Here is a 9,113-nt window from a genome sequence, read left to right on the forward strand (position 1 = left end):
AAAGCTTGCTAAGAAGAACATGCTCTTCTAACTAGACTAATGGGGTATTTATAGTGGGGATTAGGTACATAAATTAGGGTTTACTAAGGGCTTAATTGACGATTAAGTCCTTGAGGAATCGCCGGTTTCTAGGGAGACTCCGGTCTCTTTTTCGCCGGTCTTAGAAAAGATGTGCATCCTTCCTTGAAGCTGGTAGAAGACGAAAGTTCTGTCTGGGAATCCGGGCGTTTTTGGCACGGGACGGGCGGATTTGGGAGCTTCTGGACGGGCGTCCAGAGGAGGAAGATGGGCGTCTTGTGGAGGTTTTGCCCGAGCGTCCAGCTGAGGAAGACACTCGGATTGTAGGCCTTGGACGGGCGTCTTCGGGGCAATCCGCACGAATTGTAAAACAGTTTCGTTCCTTCTTCTTTTCTTCCTTTTTCTTCATAGAATCCTTGAGGATTTCCTCGGGGATGCAAGGATCTTTTCTCATCATTGCCCATCTACTATAGTATGTACAAAGGCCTTCTAATATTGTCTCTCCTTGATGCTTGGTCATTGAATTCAATCAATTTAGCCTCATTTTGCCATGAAAATGCAAGGTTTGCACTCCTTTCCTACCAAGGACACAAAACCTCAAAGAATATACAAAACAAAGAACTAAAGACAATAAATGACCCAAATATGCACTAAAAAGCATGGGAACACGGCTAATTCGGGGACTAAATATGCGCTAATTATGGTCACATCAGTTGCTCACAATTTCTTTAGATAAAACAATAACTTCTCGATTTTGGTATTATATACGACTCTGTTCCCATATTATGTGATAATAAGAGTGCGATAAAAATATCAAAAAATCCTATTCAACATTCTAAGACAAAACATATTGAAATTCGTCACCATTTTAATAGTGATCACGTAGAAAAAGGGCATGTTAAACTTATTTTTGCAAAACCGAAGATCAAATTGCCGACATATTTACTAAATCACTTGTAAGAGAACAATTTGAAAAACTTAGGTTACAAATTGGTTTAATTAATTACATGTAATGTTTGTGTGAATTTAACTAATCCCTCATATGATTGACTAGAACGGGTTTGCTATCTTTTATTCTAGTTTATTCATTCAATGTTATGTACGTAATCGATAAACCGTGTGTGTGTTTAATAATCACTCAACCGCATATCTAGTCTTATGTTTAATGGTACCTATACTATTGAATGAGGCCTCCTCCCCTCTCAAATCAACCCGAAAATAAACCCATTCAACCACCTTCAAATAGATGTCTCTTACTCCTCAACTCGCACAAAATCATTCATTTTTAACACCCAAAGACCTCACCCTTTTACATTCAATTCACTTATGTTGCAAAGATCTATGTGAAACAAAGAACCAAATAATTACATGTTCTACATATGCATTAAGAGATGATTGAGAAGTTGGTTGGAAAAATGGAGAATGAAAAAAAAAGTGAAAAATGGAAAGAAATGGGAAGATAATATGGGGAATATCAAAGTGATTATAATTATTGGAATACATATAGAAGCATTGAGGTGAATTTCTTGAAGAAAGTAGTAAGGCGAAAATTGGGGGATGTGGAAAGGAAAGCAACAGTGTATGCGACTGTTGTTATGCTCATAGGTCAAATTCAAATTTGTAAAAAAATTTCATGATATGAAAGCAAAATATAAGAAGTTGATGTTATTTTATCACAAAGTCCAATGCAACAGTATAGATCACTGTAACTCAACCCTTCATTATCAAACCTCAACCTTTTTGAAATCCTCTTCATTATATTCAAAAAAAAAAAAGTAACCAAACTTCCGCACCCTAAATTTGCCCATACTCAAACTTGTCTTTTTCCTTACACTTCTTTCCCCTCTCTCATTATCATTCGGTGGTGTACTAATTAAACTATGGTTTAGCCTTGTTGAACCTTGTGTTTAAACTCATGTTTAAACCGTTGCTTTGTGTTGACCTTGTTATTATGATGCAACTACGGTTGTCTTTCATGTGACGTCTCATGCATGATTATTCTGTGTCAGGGGGTAGCCTCTTATCGGTTTGATGGTGTCAAGAGGGGGAAAAGGGAAATTCATGTTCTTATTAATTGTTTGTTAATTAATCTCTTGTTTTGTGGTAGACTAAGTATGATAGTGATCTTGCTCTAGGATTTGTGACCTCATAAGTTTAACTCACTACTTCTACCTTCATGATTATTTTTGAATTAACCTTGTGACGGGGAGCTTTTTGGAACATTCATTTTATAAGGCTTGTAATCATCAAAGGGGGAATTTGTTAGAACACATTTGTTGATGATGACATGCCTATTTTAACAATGCCTTAAGATGTTCCATTTCAGGATTTAGTCCTCTTCCTCAATCAAGAATTAATCAATGTTCAAGGTCAAGAAGTGTTGATGAAGCTACCCAAGAATTGTGTTGAAATAAGAGTCACTTATGTAAGGGTAAGAGAGTATGGTACAAAGGCAACAGTAAGCAGGACTGTTGTTTAACAACAGTCTGCTTTCTAAGGCAATAGTAAGCCAGACTATTGCTTTAGCTCGTGTCACTTGAAAGAAGTCTTCAATTACAAAATTACTCATATTTCCAAATACAAACTTCTATTTTTGAAATGTTCATTTCTGATATTTGAATTTTATGAAAGGTTGTTTTTAAGAAAAGAATATTCAAATGGCATCTTTCAAAAGGTTTTATCTCAAATTGGCAATACCTTTTATCATATCTTTTGGAAAGAGGAATTTGTTTCTTTCCAAAATTGTTTCTCTAAAAATGTCTTCACTTTGTTGTCAATCTTGATTTGACTGATTTTCAAAGGTCTTTTAAAGATAATAACAAAGCTTCTTTTCTTCTTCAACCTTTGGAAGAATGCCTCATTTTATGCAAACTTGGTTAAGTAAAAAATATTTGTTTTTTATTATATGTCTTGACCTCTAAACCCTAGTTTGCTTCCCTATAAAAGGGGCACTCTTCTCCTTCATTTCTTAAGACTTTCCAGAGAATTTCAAAGTGTTTTGCAAAATTGTTTTTAAGAACTTAAAGCTTTTTACTTCTTTTGCAAAAATATTTCTATGTCTTCCAGTGACAACAGTCTTCACTACCGTTTCCTTAAGTATTGCATTCTCTAGCCTAGAATCGTTTGATCAATAAGTTGTCCTTATCAATTCTTTCATAGAATCAGTTTGAGGAAACTTGATCTTGTAAACATTCTAGTTAGAGTCTTGAGTTTCTAGACGGAGTAGTCTTAGAACTCGTGTCGTAACCAGAGTAGGTTGTTGGTCCTTTTATTGTAAGTGATTAAGTAGTCGGTGTAGATCACTTCACTTATTAATAAAAGAAGATTGGACGTAGGCCCTTAGAGTGTTGGCCGAACCAATTCAGAAATATCGTGTTGATTTCTCGTTACTTTTATTTCCGCTGCATTTATCTTACTTATTCTTCACTCACGTTTTTATTTAACAACAGTTCCTGATACTGTTTCTTTTGGTCAGTAGCCTTATCTCATGTGCTAAGACAAACAAGCAACAGTCAGATCAACCGTTGCCTTACAACGATCATTCTTAACAACGTGATAAACTCTTAATGAATCAATTTATTTGATGTATCCACTTGTTCTTCATTTTATCAATCAACTTGCTTTAATTCAATAAAGACTAAGTTGAATTTTTTAAATAGTACCTAATTCACCCCCCCTCCCCTCTTAGGTACTTAAAATCCTAAACTCTTCACTTTAGGATCACTTTTTCTTAGAATTCCTACACCCAAAACTTGGTTACCCCTTAGGAACTTATATTTGACCGCCTTCCCGTCGATGTTTTCCATTAAGGCCCCACACCTTAGCACAATCCTTACATATCTTTTAGGTCGTACCCTCAGCTCCTATGCAGTTCCGGAAACATCTCAGGAAAGAAGTCTCATGGATGATTTCTTCTTATGGTTGTCCAGTTTCTTTACGTAGTCCAGTGGACTTTAAACGACCCTCCCCGGAAGTCGACAGACTAAAATGTTCCCGACGACAGGTCCTTGGCTCAGACCCCTTTAGCCGCCTCACGTCGCTATAGTCTTCAGGTTGTAATCTTCGATTGACCTGAGGGATATACTTTGACTTTCGCCTTGTCCAAGCCTCAGTCAAAATGGGGGCTCTGTAGACACCTCGTTTATGCACCTCCCGCCAAACACATATTGATGATTGGGCCGCATGTTTAACATATGTCGCAATTTTATGATGTTTTATAAATCGGTTAATATAAGGTGACTCGTACACTTATGTCTACCCCTTGATTATCATCTAGGTGTCATTACGGTCGTTTTGGCAGTAATTAGAGTACATTTGGAGTCCAGGTGACCAACCGTCTTCATTTCCTCAAACCGTAAAATTCCGAGTCAAAAAGCAATGTGCTTGTCTACCTAAGGTTAAGATATCATAAAATTTTATGAGTATATCTCATTTTGAGTCCCATGTCATTTTTTTGGGCTAAACTTAAGGTTTACATTACAAAATGTGCATTCCATTTAGCTAAAATGATAACCCGACATTTAGGCCAATTTTACGACCTGATAATGGCTTTTTTGGGTCTGCCTATACACAGGAAGTTCTAGATATTTCTCTTAGCTTTCCAAGGCCACCGAAATCAACTTTATCTGAGTCTTGTAGAGAAAGTTATGCCTAAAATACGACCGACTGTCAAACGCGTTTTCTTGCGCAGAAGAATACTAACCGAGAAAGGACGCACCAAATGCTGCGCCCCTTCTCGGAAGCGCAGCACCTACTGCACCTTTTCTCAAGGCTTTATTTTTGTCCAATTTTCCGTGTTTCAACCTAAGTCGGTTGTTTCCGAATCTTTCCTTCCATATCGCTTTCCTAAACCCTACCCCTCGTGATTAGTATAAATAGAGGCCTTCGCCTCACATATTTTTCACCCGAGTGTCCGCCCTTCTCTTCTCCCTTTGCATTCTAAGACCGCGCTCTTGATTTTTGATGCCTACGTGCTTGATTAATCGACCATGTAAGCTCAAATCTTTCTGAGTACCAGTCACGTTTGCATGACCGACCAATTTGACCACTACACAATCAATTAAATCAATTTGTTCCAAATCTTTTTTCAAAGGTACTTTCATATTTGAATAGACCAAGTTGAGTTACCACTAAAAAACCGATTTAGTTAAATCTAGGGACGCTAACATGTAAGTCTAAGTGATGTGACTCTTAATTGCGCACATTTAGTCCCTTGATTGAACCTATTTTTCATACTATTATAACATTTTATGGCCATTTTATCCCTCTAATCCTTTCTATTTTGCTTTCCTAGTGCTTTTTATATGTCTTCTAGGAAAGGAGATAATGAGGCTGAATTCCCGTATCATGTGCATATTCGGAAGCTTTTTGACGATCTTAGATGGACTAGTATGAAGAGGAGGCAAGAACGATGACCAATGACGTATGAATAAAGAGTATTCGTAGATCATGGGTTTCTAAAGCAAGAGGTGGAAAACTATATGAAGATCCGTGCGTCCTAAGCACAAGATGGGCGGATTGCCTGGTCCAGATCCGAGCGGCCAGAGCATAGGACGAGCGGATCCGACACCTTTGATCCGAGCGTCTTCCCTGCAAGACGGGCGGATTCCTTCATAGACTGACCGTGCTTCAAGCTGATCCGAGCGGATCATGGTAGGACTAGCTACGTGATATGCGCATTTCCTTCGGGACTTGCATTTCCCTACTCAACAGTTAGTAATGCTATTTACTAATCTACCCTTGCTTAACCTAATGATGCACCACTATATATACTCCATTTGTAATAATCAAGAGATTAAGTTCCCTTAGCTTAGAAGAAGCCCTCTTAGTGGAGGCAAGGTCTTCGTAGATTAAATCAATCTCTCTTAGATTAGATAAGGATAGATTAGTGACACGTCTGTCGCGTACCTGTCAAAAATAACCAACTGGCTCTAACTAATATAGCTAGGGAAGTCGGGTCGAATCCACAGAGAGGTAGGAATTTGTCGGCTGAATTTAAGTTCGTCCAAGTAACCAATTTGGGGGTTTATAAAATGTGATTTCTAAACTAAGAGGATAAGGAAAAGAGAAATAAAAGGAAGGAGTTTAACAGATAAAGAGAATAGCTAAGACAAACGGTTCACCATAATCATCTGGTCGAGTAATCTAGGTCCCAGGTCAATGCAGTACGGTCTAAGGGGTAGCGAACGTCACCTTTCGGTCCTTAATTCACCCTAAAGTGTAAACAGTTTAACTTTCGCCCTCGCTGCAATGCTCTATTGTTCGCTACTAGTCTGCCTCTTCCAACCTTTCGGTCCAGGTCAAGGTCCACTAAGAATAAGGGTCTAACTGCGTCGACTCAATTAGGCAATTACAATTAATTGTAGCATTTAAACAACAAAGACGGCACCAACATTAACCTAGTAAATCGACTACTCTCCCTTCATATTATGGATCCCCTATAGTCTTAGCATAGGGAAATTAGCTACTCATGATTGTCGGACTAACAATTACAATAACCAAATAATTAAGACTAAACATGATGATGAAATTAATAAGAATACGATGGAACGATTATAAAACAAAGAGAAGAAGGATTTTAAGCAGTAATAAGATTAAGAAATAAACTAGATTGATAATACCGAATCCGAATAGCAAAGTGTAGAGAGTAAAAGTCCAAAGAATGGTGACAAAAAGTGGCAGTGAAATCAACCAAGTGAAGAGATAAGTAACGTAATTACTCCTCTTCAGTCTTATACTAAAATTCACTCTCAAACCTAATCTATGGACTGATTACAAAAGCCCATAAATAATTAGGCGGAGATTAACTAAAACACACGACACCACTCGATCGAGCAAGAATAATCTACACGATCGAGCAATATCATCACCAAACCACTCGATCGAGTAGATGTGACCCACTCGATCGAGCACCACTAGAATAAACTCCTCGATCGACCCCTCAAACAGCTCGATCGATCAATCTTGAGTGTATAAAGCATTCGATCGAGCAGTTAACCACTCGATCGAGCTAGATAGGCACGTTAGACCTTGAATTGCTTCCCAAACTCGGCTCATGCGTCTTCCAAGTGTTAGATTTCCAAGCTCCAGCTCCTTATTTTCCATGAATGCATGCAATTGGGACAGTTAAGGCTCGATTTAGCTTCTCTTCAGTCAATTCCTGCAAATTACAATAAACGGACCAAAGTAGAATATTCGGGGGTATTTGTAGCCAGATGCTACATAAAAAGCACAGAAATGCGTGTAAAAATGAGGTGAAAACCTTATATAAAAGACACGCATCAAATCTCCCCAAACCAAACCTTTGCTTGTCCCCAAGAAAATATGAATGCAACTAAAGGATGAACAATGGAACGGGACCAACGCATCAGCTACAAAGCACCCACTAGAATCAATTTAATGCGATAACATGACAAAGTAGCAGTAAAAAGTGCAAACGAGTTAAATTAATGTTTCAAACTTACTGAACTATCGACCTTGCAAGACTCAAAAGGTATCAAACTCTCACGGGTCGCTCGTCACTCAAAAACAGGCACAAGGTGAGTAAATATGTGAAAGATAGAAAGAAGTAAGACACTCACCTAACTCGACCTATAAGAACATGCATGCAGTCAACATGAATAAAGTCTCTACAACCGTACATAAGCATTCCAACCATACTAATGACCAAGACACGTGCCGAGGACTTACATTTGGGTAAGTGAGGTAGTGGGTAAGAAGGGGCTAAAATGAATTTGGATATGTGGGGTTAGTAGCCAGGCTAGCAACATCAGATCCAAATAGTAACTGCATCCCAACTTCGTACTTATGACGTCAAGATGAAACGGTGCAAAATTATGCACTAAACTCACAAACACCAAATACCGTCAACTCCCCATAAAATATAGATAAGGCATGGGAGTGTGAATCATTATGCAATTCTGATTCTTTTTCAAAAATAATCTTCCTGCTTTTTTTTTCTTTTTTTCTTTTCTTTTCTTTTTTTCGCATTTCTCGTTCTTTTTTTTTTTCCTCTTTTTTTTTCAACAATTCGACGATTTCCTTCTTTCTTTCTTTCCCTTCAATTCTTCCACCATCTTCTGAAATCAGATGAAATAACCATATCGCAATATACATTCCAAGAACTACTCATTACTAGCTCAGCTAGGGTAGGAAGTATTATAGGAAGTAGTTGATAGGACAAAAAGGGCAATTTGGCTATGTGAGGCTCATGGGTAGAATGAAATAAAAGGAACTGCCTCTCCTAACACGTGTCACCATCCACAAACCGAATGCATACAGGTATTAAGAAGACTAGACTCATGCTTATGCAAATTGATGTTACATGTCTTAGAGAGAGCACTACTCACATCCTAAATGAAACCGGTCATGAATGTCAACAGTTTATAAAGCTCTAGCCTCAGAATGTAATGTAGCTTGCCGACATAGTGAATCAAGTCTATTCGTTCAGGTAAGGAAGAAACAAAAACTCGTAGATTATGCACATAATCACGCCAACTAAATTTTAAGAAAATGCAAGGCTCAAATAAGGGTTCAAAGTAGCGTCAACGTTCAAACGTTCCGACTCAAATCAAACATGAAATTTTTTTTTTTTGAATTTTATGATTTTTTGGATTAAAACAAACAACAATGCATGCGGAAATAATAAATATGGAAGCAGAAATGCAAGAAAACATGCAGACATGGATATGGATGCATACCTCCCCAAACCAAACCGTACAATGTCCTCATTGTACTAAAAATAAAGGAAGAAATGCAAACTTAAAAGGAAAAGGAAAAGTGGAGCCGGAAAACTTACAAAACGTCGTAAGTAGGGGACCTCCCCAAACCGACCATGAACATGGGAGGTCGAAGAAAGTCAAGCAGTAGCTCCATTGACGTAAAACAGTAGCTGGAGGTCATAACCATTCGATCGAGTACCTGGAACAGCTCGATCGAATGAACCGGTGCATTAGAATGGCTCGATAGAATGAAGAATCACTCGATCGAGTAAACACGGGTTTGGATATGGTCGATCGAGGACATTTTCACTCGATCGAGTAACGGCGGCATCAGAAAGTGCTCGATCGAACAACAAATCCTTCGATCGAGTGCTT

This window comes from Silene latifolia, chromosome Y, assembly GCF_048544455.1.
Source record: "Silene latifolia isolate original U9 population chromosome Y, ASM4854445v1, whole genome shotgun sequence".
Lineage (NCBI taxonomy): Eukaryota > Viridiplantae > Streptophyta > Magnoliopsida > Caryophyllales > Caryophyllaceae > Silene > Silene latifolia.